Here is a 16352-nt window from a genome sequence, read left to right as displayed (position 1 = left end):
CAGTCACATTATCGTCATCACACGTATTTATAAAATGAGGACTCAGTCAAGATCAGTGGGCAGGTAAGTGGCAGAGTTAGCCCTCTGTCCTAGAGAGCGTGGCTGGGCCTACAACTGATTTTTCAAACTAACCTTTAAGACTGGAGAGCATGTCCCCTCTGACCCACTTGTACTAGGGATTCCGCAGTGACCAGGGTGGGTGGGAGCTGGTGCTTCTGGAGGTACTTCGGGATGGGAAACCGAACTCCCCACCCTGTGCCAATATGAGCCCAGGCCTCCCTGTCCCAAGGGAAATCCCGATTCCTTTGCTTCCTCCTCCATCAAGACGGAGACCTATGGCCATCTGAGTGATACAAGCAGAGATTCTTTCAGCCTTGTTTCCAGTATCATTTAAATCATAGTCATGCTACCATGTTTTCTTTAAGAAGTTCTAAAAAAAAAAATAAAAAAAATTGTTGCTTTTGGAGAATATTTTCTGAAATGGCCGGGGAGATCATCGCTTTCCCCCATCCCTCTTGTCAAACTTCTGGGCGGTGGTGGATTGTTCAACATTAGGAGATCTTCTGATTTAAAAAACAACAAAAACAAAAAAAAACTGGTCATCTGGATTTTTATCTGAAATATCCACATTTGAAAAACATAGACTCAGTTAAAAAGAAAACAGCACAAGACTGTTGACTGCATCTGTACTCTTGGCTGTAACCCGAGTCCTGATTCATTTCCGAAGTTAGGGGAGATTTCCAGAAGTAAGTGGCTTTTAGAAGAAAGAGGAGGCATTGTTAGGGGATGAAGGCAGGGAGGAGCTTCCTAGGGCTGGAGTATAGGCTCTACACTATATGCTCTCAGGGAGGGGACAAGGGCGGAGCAATTGTGAGGCTGGTATGGCAGGAAGGGGCTAGATCGTGGCAGGCATGATGGGCCCCATGGGGATGATCAGTGGGCGTGGTGGTGTGGTTGATCCAATGAGCCCACGAAAAACATGGCGCCATGATGGGATTGACTGGAAGGGGCAAGAAGGGAGCTGGGCCACGTTGAGAGACGCTGCTCTCGCCACTCGAGTACATACTTCTTATCCTCATCCCCACAGTGCCAACCCTGCACCAAGCCAACTTCATTTTCTCCAGAGTTTTACTAGATTAAAGATGACTATCTTTTGACTTCACTCTCTCTAAGGACATAAAGAAAGATTTCTGGCTGCTTTCACAGCCCCTGACACCTCTCACCAGCTCTGGTCCCATTTTGGTTCTAATTTACTTTTCTCTCTACTTCTTTCCCCCTTGTATTTTCTTTTTACACCTAAATGCCCAATTTTCAACTGTCAGTGAATAAGAATTAGGAACATGCTACTTTAAAAAAAATAGCTTATCTGTAAATCAAACCTTCTGGCAAACATTAGGGTTTAGGTACCTAGTGTCATTTTCTTTTATATCCACCTAAGGAAACACTTTTTTCCCCCTCCTTACTGCTGACATATTTTTTGAGAAATGCAGCCCTCAGGTTATTGTTCTGCACTCTTCGGAGTCACTGTGAATTGAATAAATTTGATGTTTGATGGCAAACTGCCACGAGAATTTAAACAACTTGTGAGAGAGGATATTATTATTTTTTTCTGTCATTTTAAATTCCCCAAGGCCATGGCATGAAATGGCAGGGACAGGTATCGGTTCCTGGTGACTGTCCCTCACACCTCTAAATCCCCATGTGAAACTCTTGGGCACTAAGACAGTTCTCCTGTCCCTAGAGTCAAAACTTCAAGGTCATCCTTCGACTCGATGACCCTGAAAACGACAGGATCGGGATAAGGGAAGAGAAGTGTTGGAGAAACTGTCCTTAATTGATCTCAGCCAAGTCGTGCTTTAATTAGAACAGATAATGTGCCATATTTCAGATGGGTTCTTGGAAGAGCATTCTGTGCTTCGTTGACCATGTTGTGAAATTATTTATTTGTTCTTTTTAAGATGCTCTCGATTTTCTTCCTTCTTCTTTGTCCTTACTTCCTACTTCGGAAAACAGAACAGACATCCACTTTTAAGGAGGCTAAATGCCCGAATTTCTGTGCCCTGGTCACATGAGAGTGAGACTCCTGTTTGGATCAGTCACTTAGTGCAGCGCAGGGCGATGCCGATCTGCTTGGGGGCACGGTGCATTTTTCTGGTGAATCAGGGCCTGCATCTGTCCCTTTTTGCCATGCACTGACTTTTGCGGGAGTCTTTCCACGGCAGATAAATCATTTCTTTCAGACTGGATAAAAAATGGGCCATGCTCTTTGGAAGCCGAAGTTTTCCAGATAATTCTATGTTTGCACTATAAACTATACCAGTCAATTGCACATTCAGGTTTAGATTTGGGCCAGATTTATGCCCCTGAGAAAATCCTATTTTTGCATGATTTAGACAAAAAAATGTGTCTGAACCGCGTTACCCAGCCTAATTTATATGAAACTGGGATCCTGCCACCTGGGGTTTTGGGTCTGCTCTGTGAGACGTGTCTGGTATGTGACTGAAAGACCAAGCGAGGAGCGGGCGGCCGTGGAGGGGGACCAGAGCCCGCTTGAAAGGGAGACGGCCATCCCCGCCAACTGAATGGGGCGTGCACAACCAGCTGGGGAGTGAGGCCTCTGCATTGTGCTTTTATTACTGGCTCTTGTGTACAACCAGAAAGGCGCCCCCCTCCTCAGGGCATGCTTGGTTGCTACGATCTGTTCCCGGGGGCTGGTGTGCCTCCCAAATGGCAGCCCCCTCCTCCCAGGCGGACTTGGGTCAATGACCGAAGCCGCAAACATTCGGGTCCCATGTCCTTCTGAGTCCCACCTGCACCCAAGAGTATCTTTGGAAAAGGAGGACAGGACAGAAGAGCTGTCCCGGTCGCCATGCTTGGGGAATCTCTGTAGGGCTTTCATCCCCGACTGGATGGGCATTGCTCATTCCCTACCTAAGCAAGAGATGTCCAAGGTGTCTGGGGTTTGCCTTGTTTTGAACTGCCAAAGCCCTCTCTGAAAGCTCTGGGGGCCTTTGATTGACCTTCTCAGGGGCCAAGGTTATGAATCCCTTTATGGCACAGAAGCTGACCGCATGCGATCTACACAGTTCACGGCTGTTGGAGCCCCTACAAACTTTTGACAGGTATTTTTTGGAGCACTTTTTTCATGTCAGGTACTGTTCTGGGGGTACTGGATACAGATAAATAAGACAGATATGATCCTTACTCCAAAGGGGCTTATCGCCTAGTGGGAAAAGGAACCCTGAATCCAATAATCACAAATAAACTCAAGAGAAAGATGCGGTCTATGTGGGGGATCTGAGTTAGTGAGTGGCCACGGTGGGGGCTGGCTGGAGAACTGAGGGGTGAGCAGAAGCCTGAAATGCCACTTCTGAAGAAACCAAGGACTCCCTGAGCTCAGGAGGAGTTAAGTACCTTGTGACCAGATTGGGCCAATGACTTGCCCAAGGGCATTCAGCAAGCTAGACCTCAGACCCTCCATGCATGTAAAGAAATTCTAAGTAGAAGGGCTCTGAAGCTGACAGGGGTTGAGCCTGACCTCCAAATCTTCTGCTTAACAGCTCCTCACTTGATCTTTCTGGGTCTTGTTTCCTGCTCCACAGAGTGAGGATTTTAAGAGCTGATTCTGTAGAGGGATGTTTTGAGAAATCATCAGGAAAAGTATGTGATGTTGTTTGGGCACAAAACATGTGAGCCATTACTATTATTTATTCTTATCTAGTCTTTCAAAGCAACTCTACAGGATTGAAAGATGAAGAAGGAACCCCCCCCATACCCACCCACAAATATTTTGTTTTCAACAAAGAGCCACAGCAGCGGCCCCATCGTGCATGCATAAATCCATTCAACGGATTTATTTACTGAGTTCTTTCCAAGGGGAAAGCATTAGTCACGGTGGTAGAAAAGAGAAAGGGGACTGTGAGATAGGGTCCCTGCACTCAAGGTTGGATTAGCTCTTTGAGGAGCACCCAGGTTTCAGAGAATCAGAGATGAGTCCTGGAGCTGCGTTGGATGCCATCTTGATTACCCCCTCATTTCACTGGAGGCCTGGGGCCCACATCAGAAGGCTGGCGGCCACTACCAGCACTCCAGCCCTGGGTCATTTTCCCTATAGTTACTAGCTGGAGGCCCTTTGGACTGAGAATCTGCTTCCTGTGTGTCTCCAGGGAGCTGTTCTAGCAGAATAGCCCTGAGGATTTATAGGGTTGGGGAAGGCTCCCCACCCCTATCCTTGGGCTGTTTCTGAGGAACAGCAAGGAGGCTCTGCTCTTTCACGATCCTGTGACCAAAGGCATCGGCTCCTAGAAGCCATCCCCTACATGGGAGCTAGTGGGTGGGTGGAGATTTCTCTTCACCAACATTTCTAAGCGCTTCCCAGCCTCTACAGTCTACGCTGGGTCCTGTCCCCATGACAAGGCTCCCCAAAATGGGGTGAGATTCTGGGCTTCATGATCGTAAGTTGTTATAATGCATGCATGCATTCATCTCTGAGACCAGGTGCATGATGCAAAGACACAGCTACTTTATTTTGGTACATCTTGGTGAAACCCGCTCCATCAAAAAACCCTTGAGAGGAATCAGTCCTGCTTCTGCACAGTCAAGACTGGACTTAGCTGAGGGTGTAAGGGTGCTTCTTGCCTTTCCTTAAGCAAAGTTGTTAACTTCCTAACAGTGTAGCAAATGGGTTTTATTTTTTATCTTATTTTATTTTTTTAAAGATTTTATTTATTTATTTGACAGAGATCACAAGTAGGCAGAGAGGCAGGCAGAGAGAGAGGAGGAAGCAGGCTCCCTGCTGAGCAGAAAGCCCGATGTGGGGCTCGATCCCAGGACCCTGAGATCATGACCTGAGCCAAAGGCAGAGGCTTTAACCCACTGAGCCACCCCAGGCGTCCCCAAACATCTTTTATTTTATATATTTATTTATTTATTTTCTTTTTACAAATGGATTTTCAGGGGTTGATCTGAAGGGGGGAGCCATCTTGGAATGAGACAGTGGGGATACTGGGTCAGCCCAAGAGATGAGGGGGCCTCTGAGGTGGCCATTTGGGGAGTCATGCAGCCCCTGCCTGTGGAACAGTGTTTGGGAATCCTGTTCAGATCACAGAGAGCAGGCGTCCAAGCCTGTGGAGCTGGATTCTGCTCCTAGTGTTGTTTATCGTCAATTACCCCTGGAAGTCCTTCCTGTAATTACCCTAGCTTCACTACACTGCTATTTGCACATCACTTCCCTCCTAAACGCCGCCTCTTTGCCATTATTCCCCGGGAAGATGAGTCACCGAAGGAGATGGCTTATCTCAACTCGGTTTTTAACTAGCTTTTGTCTCCCGGAGAGATTTGTTGATGATACAATATTTCAAACTAGGCACTTTTTCTCCCCTTCCTCCAACTTCTTGTTCTGGTTCTTTCTTTCTTTCTTTCTTTCTTTCTTTCTTTCTTTCTTTCTCTCTTTCTCTTCTTTTTTTTTTTTAATAACATTTTCTCCTTTCTGCTTTTATATTTCTTCCTCTCCCTCCCATAGCCTTTCATGCATTCAGGATGTAGGAGAGCCAGCATCAAAGCCCAGAGCCCTACTGAATTCTCCTCCCCTATGGTAAGCGTGCCCTTTCCCTGTCTGATCATTGACTCATAACCACAGAACATCTCAGGCACAGGATGGGGGGAGAGGGAGGGCTGAATAAGCAGGGACCACGGTCTGCAGCCCCGGAGGAGACAAAAGTGAAGGATTTGTTCAACAGGGTCTCCCTCCGCCCCCCAACCCCTTGAGGGATAATTGTTTAGGACAATCTGAGCCAGCCCAGGCCAGGGAAGCTAGTACCCCCACCCCCACCCCACCCCCTGGCAACTTCAACCAAGTGAAACTCATCTGGTCAGCCTCCAACTCCCAAGGCCAGGCCAGGCCTAAACCCACTCCCTGGGCACTACCAAGATTTTGATCACATTATTTAATTTTAATTCAGTTGAACATACATGTTTCGATCGCCTACTATGTGCCAGGCTTTGAGTCGACAGGTGACAGCCATAGGCTTAAACCCTGTGGAAGTTAATATCCCTGCCCTTTAAGACTGAAGTTGCAGGCCAAAGACAGCCCTGAACCTCCTTCCCCCCACCCCTCCCTGCAGCCCTCAGTTCCTCCCTCCCCTTCTGTCTCCATTAGGCATGAATGGGCATCACATCTGTTTCTTTTCTTGCTGGAAAGCAAGAGGCAAAGACCCTAAAATGGGGACAGACCAGCACACACCTGGGTGGTCTTTAAATTAGAAAAAGTTTTCGCCAGAGTTCCTCATTTGGGCCTGCACTCACAATACTTTCCATGCTCTCTGCTCCTGTAGGTTGGGAGAAATGGGGGGGGGGGGAACTCTGGCAGCATACTTCAGGGGCCATCCATTGTCCTGTTCTTTTCTGAGGCTCACACATGTTCCTCCACACCCCTGTTTCCTTCCCTGGATTCCTCACTGGGCAGGCCAAGCACGGTCTGGGGCACAAACAAAGCAGGGGCAGAGGCAGGGATGGGGCTGGGGATGGGCAGGGTATGAGAACGCAGCCATTTTCATTTTAGCATATGCATAGAGTTGAGACCCTTTTGAAAATTAAATTGTTTATGTTATGGTTTGTATCATTTTATTTTAAACACAGAATCTGGAGCCAGACTGTCTCGGTCAAAATCTCTGTTCCCCAGCTGTGTGGCCTTTGGAACTGTACCTCGATTTCTTCTTCTGTAAAATGGGCATCATGAAAGTTTTACCATATTGGGCTGTTGCCAGGAATAGTGAATTAATAGGTTAGACTGTATGTTTGCCCTGGTTAGTTGCTAGTGACAGCTTCTGATGGTGTGTGTCTACCCTCCTGTCCTGCACTGAGACACTACCCTCTGAGAGTTGTTTTGTGTCATTGAGAAACCTGGCCATTTGTGACCTCACTCAGCACCCTCTTTCTTATTTAAAATCATTAAGAGGGGCGCCTGGGTGGCTCAGTCCTTAAGCATCTTCCTTCCACTCAGGTCATGATCAGGCTTCCTGCTCGGTGGGAGGCCTGCTTCTCCCTCTCCCACTCCCCCTGCTTGTGTTCCCTCTCTCGCTGTGTCTCTCTCTATCAAATAAATAAATAAAATCTTTTAAAAATAAATAAATAAATAAAAATAAAATAATTAAGAAGTAAGACACCAGGGATCAGCCATGAGGTTCTAAGCCCCCTCCTAGGTCTAGGGGTTCTATATCTGGTCTCAAGCTCTCCTGAGGTGGTTTGGGGTGATTTACCCATTACGTATAAGAACATCTCAAATATTGCATGGGGACATACTTGCGCTAAAAAAATTTTGTGGATTATTTGAAATTCAAATTTAACTGAGCAACCGAATTTGGTTTGTTCAATCTGACAGGCCTCCTTGGGGATTTTCCCCACTGGTGTTCTGTTTGACTGCCCCACATCCCTGCAGTGGACAGAGGTCAGCGGGGCCACTGGAGCTGGTTCTTCACAGGAATAGCCAAAAGCTCCAGAGTAGGTGGAAAGAGAGAGAGGGAGTCAATGAAAACACGTCTCCCTGTTGCTTATAAAGGTAGTGAGGGCCCTTCTCAAAGTAGCTGTCCAGGGCAATCTAAAGAACAGAAGAATAGGTCTCCTGGAGGGTTTTTGTTCTTTTCAGGCTTCAGCATAGTATTTTAGGGTGTGTGTGTGTGTGTGTGTGTGTGTGTTAGGAGAGCAAGGGCACAGGACGCATACAATTAGTGGCTTCTGTACATCTGGGCTGTGTTGATGGGTCCTATGAACTATGTGATGTATAACATACATGCCTTTCATTTTTGTATAAACATGTGGAATGTTTAGCCAAATGGTGAAACTGTTCGGAACAATGGCTTGAAACTTTCCAAGCTCTTTTTTGGTTTGTTAACTTTTTTTTTCTCCCCCCCCCCCCCCCGCGAGTTCCTGAAAGTTCTTATTCGTTCACGAATGGGTGAGATTCAATGGAGGGGGAATCAAACGCTGGGCAGGGTGTGTGTGCGTTTTGGAATTTGCCAAGGGAACCATCGAGTGAGCCCAGCTAGACTTTGGTGATTGTTATGTGGGGGCAGGCCAGTAAGAATCGTTAGTATTACTTGTGATCTGCAACACAGAGTAAAATTCTACTGTCTTACGGGAGGTTTATTAAGAGTCTCCTGCTTATAATGACGCTTCCCAGTGTGCCAAACCATCATCCTCTGGGTCTCCAAGGGAGTAGGATAGCCTGAGTGGGAAAGCTGTTTAGAAAATTTTATGTGTGTGTCTTTTCTTTCTTTTTTTTCTTCAAAGACAGTGATGAGAGAAATTATTTAGTCTGTATCTACAACAGTGGTGTGATTCAGATCCCAGTATTTACAGAGGCAAATTAGTTGGTGCACCAGCATACTAATGTGGTAGACACCAGCCTGATTGGGGTGTGTGTGTGTGTGTGTGTGTGATAAATTTCTCCAGGAGGTAGTAAAAGAAGACCCAAGGAGGGACCCTCAGGAGAGAGCAGCCCCTTGTTCACGAATCCGAGGAGGAAGTTTGTTGGGTTCTTAGTGTTTCCCAAAAGTTTTTGTCTCTTATTTTTTTAATTAATTCATTAATATTTATATTTTTTATATTTTTATATTTTATTTTTATTGAAGAGACATAGAATTTTCTCTTTGTTCCATCAAGAAGTTTTCTTCCCAGTCCCCCCAATAAATAAGTGAATAACTAACTAAATAAATGGGGGTTCACAATTTCTTAATTAAGTCCTAGAGGAGGCGGCTAAGAAATATTTTGCCAAAATTCAAACTCTAACCCATTTTTAGTGTGGTTCCAGGCTCTTTCAGCCACTGGGAGCCTGACCCTTTCAAACACAAGCATGAGCTCCTTTGCCTTCTAATTCTACAGCTTCCAGACAGGGAGGCACAGAGTTGCAGGCGTAGTTTGTGGCAAGGCAGGAAATCAGTGACAAACTCTGGGAAATTGAAGGAGCGGGGATCCAAGAGTAAAAACACAATGCAAGCCACTTTTTGTCAGAAACCGTTCCCCACACGTGCAGCCACTGTGGGCCAACAATAATATAATTTACATTTACCCCCTTTACCTGCAAGAAAAGTTACTTTGTTTCCTCCCATTAATTGGATTGACAATGTATCCTATTACAAATTTTAAATAGTTTGGCTGAAAAAGATCCCCCTTTCTTAAACCTAACTGGTGCCCCATATTTGGGGTCAAACTTTTGGGGAGTGAGGCAGCCCAGGTAGGGAACAGGTCATCCGCAACCCAGGTCGCGCCTCCCCCCTCCCCCCCCCCCAGTGTAAGATGTTTTCCTTAATTACCAGGAGATGGGAATCTCCCTCTCTCCACAAGGTCTTGGTACCTGCTGGCTCGCTCTTTCCTCTCTTTCCCAGAAGGGCCCATCCTCTTTCTTCTCCAATCCTATTTAATTTTTGCATTTCCTGATTTTTATCTTGGGAAAACAAAAGCCAGCTGCAGTCCCTTAAGAAAACAGCTGAAGGCTGCTGGCAGGTAGAGAAGCCTTGCAGGTTTTCAGTCTCAGATTGTCAGGGTGCAGGGACTTCTGCACTTCTCAGCTCCCTTTCTTCTGCTTGCACACACACGTGCACGCGCTCACACGCACACAGGCACACGCACGTGCACGCGCGCGCGAGCCCACGCGCGTCCCTTTTTCTCACCTCTGGCCCAGGGTCCCCCTCCCTTTCTACAGCTGTATTTCTAATCACCAGAAGATACATCTTGCTTGGAGCTAACACTCCTTTTCTCTGCGTTCTTACCCTCCTATCTTATGCATGGATCACTGGTTAGCTTAGAAATGCGCAGACACAAAGGAGAAGCTGACATTCGAGGGTTGACGGCCATAATGGCTGTTTATAAACCTAATCCATCACGTTTAGTGGACACCTCCATTTTTGTCCCTCTGAAAAGGTATAAATAATAAAATGGGATAGCTCCAGCTCGGAGGTGCCTTGGTAAATATTTTAACTATTTACAAGATCGCACCAATAACAAAAGAAACATCTGTACCATCCACAGAGGGGCCCCTAGCCATTAAAAGAGACCCAGATGGTTCCTACCATTCAACCAACAATAACATTTCTTGATGGCAGAGCTTTCGTAACATGGTTTACATTTTTTTTCCCAAATCACGTTGTGATTTTTCCTATCACATTCTGAACTTGTCCCCTCCTTTTTCTCCACACCCCCCAGCAACCTCTCTAAAGAAATTCTCCCTAAATAGCCTCCCCGACAAAAAGAATGAAGCCTTGGAGGGACATGGCAAATGGGTATTTCAAAGCCCAATTCAGAGGCAAGTCTGAACAATTATAAACCGGGCCGTCTGCAAGTCCAAATATTGACATGGGCCACTGGTTCTGTGGATAAACAGCCCCGTGGAGCCCCAAACGCACTGCGCCACCTCGGACCCTGTGCACAACCCTGCCTCAATCGGTTTGAATTTACCCTTTCTGGCCGGGCTTAGAGAGAGTACCAGAGGGCCCAAGGAACCCCAACGATGACCTTTGGAGTTCAAGGTACCTCTTCGTTTAGGACCCTGTGCCTGGCTATGGGGCAGCAGACCTGCGGCGCGGATAGCAAGTGGCGCTTGAAATCTTTCTGTCAGTCGGATTTCTTTTTTGTTCTGAGCATGAAGCAAACGGGGAGAATCTGCCAGCCTGTAGCTGCTTAGTAACAGCTGGAAACTTTAGCTCTTCCTAAGGCACCAAGAAACTCCATTTTTTAGTTACAAAAAGATGGCAAAGAGAGCGGGAGAGCTGTGTGGAGGAGGGACCCAGGTTCTAGAATCAGGCAGATCTGACTTTGAGTCGCAGTTCCGGGGGCCCCAGGCAAACACCTTCTGCACTTTGAGCATCAGCTTCCCAGCTGTAACATGGGGGCACTAATAACACGAACTTCTGAGGGTGACTGTGTGAATTACACAAGATGATATATTTAAAGCAGGGAGCTAAGCGCTCAAGAAAGGTTGCTATAATTAATACTGACAAACCTATCACGGAGAGATCAAATCTTTTGAAACTAGAAGATGAGGCAGACAGCAATTTCATTTCAAGCTTCCTGCAAACAGCACTGGTATTTGAAGTTTCCTTCCGGGGTGGGGGTGGGGCTGGGGAGGTGGGAGACCAAAAACAAAAAAAAACCAAAAAAACACACAACCACCGAACCCCCAAGCCACGTGACCCCTCTGCCGGTCTTTGAGAAACCTAAATGTTCATTTCTTTTCCAAAGGCTCCATTTAATTTTGGAGCTCCCACTTTCCAAATTTGGTCAATAAAATTAACAGCCTCCTTTTGACTGGGACATCACACCTCCAAATGAGCTCAAGCTGGCGCAGGGATTGTCCTGCCGGAATGTGAGATTTACATTTCACAGCTCCTCGCCAAGTAATGAATGAATCAGAGCTCGTAAACAAACGATCCTCGCTTCCCTTGTTCCGTGGCCCCCAACGTGGGGTGTGTGCTGCGAAGAAAAATATTTATCCTGTTTGTGTGGCGCTGGGTCCCTGAATGGCCCACCAATAAAACAACATCATAAAGGGCATTTCACAGCTGAGCTCGCAATTTAATAAACAGATGCAAACAGAAGGGCTTGGAGGTCAACAATTAAAAATAAACCAGCCTGAGGTTCTCCTTGGAATTCCCCTTCTCTATAAAGTGGAGAGGACCAGGCCCCGCAGCTGTGGCGGCGGTGGGGGAGGGGTGGGAAAGGCGCGCAGGAGGGCTGTACCTGCTCTCAAGGATTCCTGCCAAGACCCTCTTTCGAGCAAGGAGGGGCAACTTTGATAGCAGATGCAGTACAACTCATCGGCCCAAAGTGGCCAGAAGATGGTATGGTAACCTTGGTTGACAGCAAATGCTGCATGTCAATTTCTCTATTTTCTGCCCCTAAGACAGTAAATATTGGAGCAAATGATCTGAAACAGTGGAGAATCAAAGACTCGCTTCTGCGTAGTTGGTTTTGGAATGGGTTTTCTACTTAAATTTGAGAGTGTGTGTGTGTGTGTGTGTGTGAGAGAGAGAGAGAGAGAGAGAGAGATGTCTGGGAAACAACAAAGCCACTAAACAAAGCTCTGGAAAGTTGGTCACGGGCACCATTCTGTACACACTTGTCCCCATACCCTGTCTAGCCAAAGCTCCGTTCAAGGCTGCTCACCACGCGGGCACACTGATCATTTCCATCTTACTGGGCTCTACTTGTCACTTAAGACTCCTGTGCCATCGCTTCCTGCCTCACTTTCTCTTAAGTTAAAAAAGGGGTGGGGGTAAGAATGGTACCTGACTGCTGGCTCGAAGTGTTGGCTGAGGTTGATCATGTAAAACTCTTAAGACGATGTTCGCAAACAGCAAGAACCCACCCAAAAACCCTCGTTCTTTTTAATAGTATCTGGGTAGTCTCGGAGGCTCACACTTTGCTCTGGCCCAGGGAATCCCACCGTGGCTGGTCACACTCACCTAATCTGAGAATGTGTTGAAGGCCAGTAAACCCCATTCTGACATGCTCAACCTCACAAAATCCCAAATGCCTACACAGCTAATGCCTACAGCCTCCCCACATTCCTCTGCTGATAAGAGGGGAAATGAAGGATGGGTTTAAAGATAAACCATTTGCTCTGGGGACAGACCTCCCATGAGGACCCATCTGGCTGTCCGGCAGGAGCACTGCGTCAAGATGGCCAGCGACATCAAGCTCCCAGATCAGCTTCAGGACCTCAGAGCCACCCAGAAGGTTCTTAGGGTAGATGACCACCATCTGAGGGATCAGATTTACAGGCCGAGAAGTTCATTTTCTTTACACACGAAGAGTAGGGGAGGTGAGCTTGAGAAATCATTTAAGCATTTTGTGTCTAGGTGAGGCTCCCACACTGCCTTGTGGCTTCGCTTGTGCTATTTTATGGTTACTGGGATCCTCCTTCCCTTGGATCATGTCAATTTGAGTATAAGTCCTGCTCCTGCCTTTTTTTTTTTTTTTCTTTGTAAAGAAATGAGAACATACACGTAACACAGTTAGGGAACTTTTACAGTCTTCCTTTCCTTTTCCTGATGTCAAAGGATTATAGTTTCGTCCTCTGCAACTGTTTCTTACTAGTAAGAAAAAACCGTCCCGTACATACTCTCTCATCTAGTCCTCAGGACAGGCCTGAGTGGGAGCTACTGTCCTCCTGATGTCACCAAACATAAAATGGAGGTTCTGATGGAGACCATCGTATCACCAGCAGAATCAGATGTTTTTCATCCATAACTTCTAGTTCAGTAGAACTGAACTCTAAAAAGTCAACTATACGGAAATATAACATGCATACAGAAAAAGCTTTAAAAGTACAGTTTGACAAATAAGTACGAAGCAGCTGCCTGAGGAAGGACAGTCCAGATTGAGAGAGAGAAATCTCCAGCTTTCTTTTTGGTCCTTTCCGATCGGGACACCCAGAAGAGAAAGAGCCACAATTCTGACTTTTCTGATATTCATTTTCTTCCTTTATTGTATGGTTTTGCCACCTATGAGAGTATCTATAAGCAATATATTTGAGGGGCACCTGGGTGGCTCAGTGGGTTAAGCCTCTGCCTTCGGTTCAGGTCATGATCTCAAGGTCTTGGGATCGAGCCCCACATTGGGCTCTCTGCACAGCAGGGAGCCTGCTTCTTCCTCTCTCTCTCTGCCTGCCTCTCTGCTTACTTGTGATCTCTCTCTCTCTCTCTGTGTCAAATAAATAAATAAAATCCTTTAAAAAAAAACCTATATAATTGAGTTCTGCTTCTTTCTGAACTTTATAGGAATAGGTGCCCACTGCCTTCATTCATTTCCGGTTTTCTCCTTTTCTTCAGTATGAGGTTGTTAAGATTCATCCCTATCACCAAGGGAAGCCAGGGTCCCGTCTTCTTCTTTAGTGCTGCGATCTAGCCCATTTTGGTACTGTCTCCGGATTTATTTGTCCACTCTAAGTTGGTTGACATCTGAGCTGTTTCTGGTCTGGGGATGTGTTGTAGAGCGCGAATATTCCTACGCCTCTCTATAGCCATGCCCTCTGCCAAGACTGACTTGGGCTCATAAAAAGAGGTGATGGTATGCCAGGTGTGAGCCAAAGTTTCAAGAGGCCTTGCATAGTTCTATCTTACTCTCCTGCATGTCTGTCATCACCACGAGAAGGTCGTGGGCATGGGAGCCTGCTCAAGGAAGGAGGGGGATGAGAGATGCGTGTAACAGAGCAAACTCAGAAAAAGCCTGGCCAAGCTCTGCGGAACACCGTGCGTGTACAAGCAGTAAATGCTTGCTGTTGCAGGAGGCTGAGAGTCTGTGGTTGTTTGTCCTGTAGCGGTCCCCGGCAAAGCTGATGTGATATAAGCTACTACAGGTAGCACTTACAAGCTTCTAACTTTCCTTGTCAAAATTCGTCATTTTTTTTTAAAGATTTTATTTATTTATTTGTCAGAGAGAGAGCACAGGCAGACAGAGAGGCAGGCAGAGGCAGAGGAAGAAGCAGGCTCCCTGTTGAGCAAGGAGCCCGACGTGGGACTCAATCCCAGGACACTGGGATCCTGACCTGAGACGAAGGCAGCCAATTAACCAATTGAGCCACCCAGGCGTCCCAAAATTCATCATTTTTAATTCACATTTCTCAAACTCCAGAGGCCAAGTTCTTTCCATGTTCCTCGACCTCAGCCTATTTTTTCTTTTTTTTTTTTTTAAGTAACATCAGTGAAAAGTGTCATCTAAAATGAAACATTGTACTCCTAGCTTATGGGTCAAAATGTGAACATCTGTGGTCACCTCGATGTGGGCGGAGCTAGAGACTGTTAACCTCAGAGCTAAGAAAGTCAGTATGCTCTCGCTCTTATGTAGAATTTAAGAAACAAAACAAACAAGCAAAGGGAAAAAAATAAGAGAGAGAGAAATCAAGAAACAGATTCTTAACTACAGAGAACAAGCTGACGGTTACCGGAGGGTGGGTGGGTGGGGGGATGGTGGAAGTAGGCCATGCGGCTTAAGGAGGCCACGTGTCCTGATGGGCACCAGGTGACACATGGAAGTGTTGAATCACTATATTGTGCACCTGAAACTACTATCATACTGTCTGTTAACTAACTGGAATTAAAATTAAAGCTCAAGAAACAAGAAAAATCTGGAAATTTAGCAGCTTTCTATATATCTCTTTTTGTTTGTTTTGATTCTGATTAATTTATTTCACATTTGAAACTTCAGCTCTTCAAATCCCCTATCTGGCTTATTGAGAATACTTCTTGTGCATGGTCTTCTCGTTCCTTGTTTTTATTTCTGAACCCTTTAGCGGAAATTACGGAATGGTCAGACAGTAAAGGTATCCAGATATCCAGATCAATATTGATTCTGGATCAGTGTGAATCCAGGGGTCTCAAACTGATGGCCCCTAGGAGAAATTTGGTCCACAGACATGTTTCATTTAGCCAATAGAACTTTTAAAAAATGTGAGGCAATTTGGAAAAAAAACAAAAAACAAAAACACACAAAACAGGGATGTTATATAAAAATCTAGATTTTAAGCTTTTCCTTTTTTATAGATTTTATTTATTTATTTATTTGAGAGAGAATGTTTGAGTGAGCTCAGGGGGTGGGATGGGCAGAGAGAGAGAGAGAGAGAGAAATGGACTCCCTCCCTGCTGAGCGTGTTGCCTGACACACGGGGCTCAATCTCAGGACCCTGAGACCCTAACCTGAGCGGAAACCAAGAGTCGGATGCTTAACCAACTGAGTCACCCAGGCGATCCTAAACTTTAAGCTTTTCTAGATTAATATTTTTAATATTTTGAAAATAATTACTAATGTCAGGCCTGAGAAGTGGTTGTCTCCCCACATGTCTCTAACTTGCCACAGTCCTCACTATTCCTTCTCGTTCCCCAACACTGAGACTAAGTGTTTGGTGCCATAGTCATAGCCATTATGATACTGTTTTCTTTTCTTTTTTTTTTTAAGATTTTATTTATTTATTTGACAGAGAGAGGGAGCACACAAGCAGGGGGAGCAGCAGGCAAAGGGAGAAGCAGGCCCCTCACTGAGCAGGGAGTCCGATGTGGGGCTTGATCCCAGGACCCTGGGATCATAACCTGAGCAGAAGGCAGTTGCTTAACAGACTGAGCCACCCAGGCCCCCCTGTTTTCTAATGATAGAGAAATATTTTTCTGTACCCATGTCTAACAAAAATGGAACAATGAAAGACATTGAGAGTTCTAACTTATTCTTCTACCCATTAAGGCTCTTTGAAAAGTCTTTATTCAATGACAAATGTTCAATTAGATCTTGTCATTCAGTTCCCAGCTCCAATACCTTCAGTGACTCCCCATTATCTACGGAATAAAGTCCAAACCCTTTAGCTTGGCATT

Source organism: Martes martes, assembly GCF_963455335.1.
Source record: "Martes martes genome assembly, chromosome: 17".
Classification (NCBI taxonomy): Eukaryota; Metazoa; Chordata; class Mammalia; order Carnivora; family Mustelidae; genus Martes; species Martes martes.
This window is presented reverse-complemented; position numbering follows the sequence as displayed.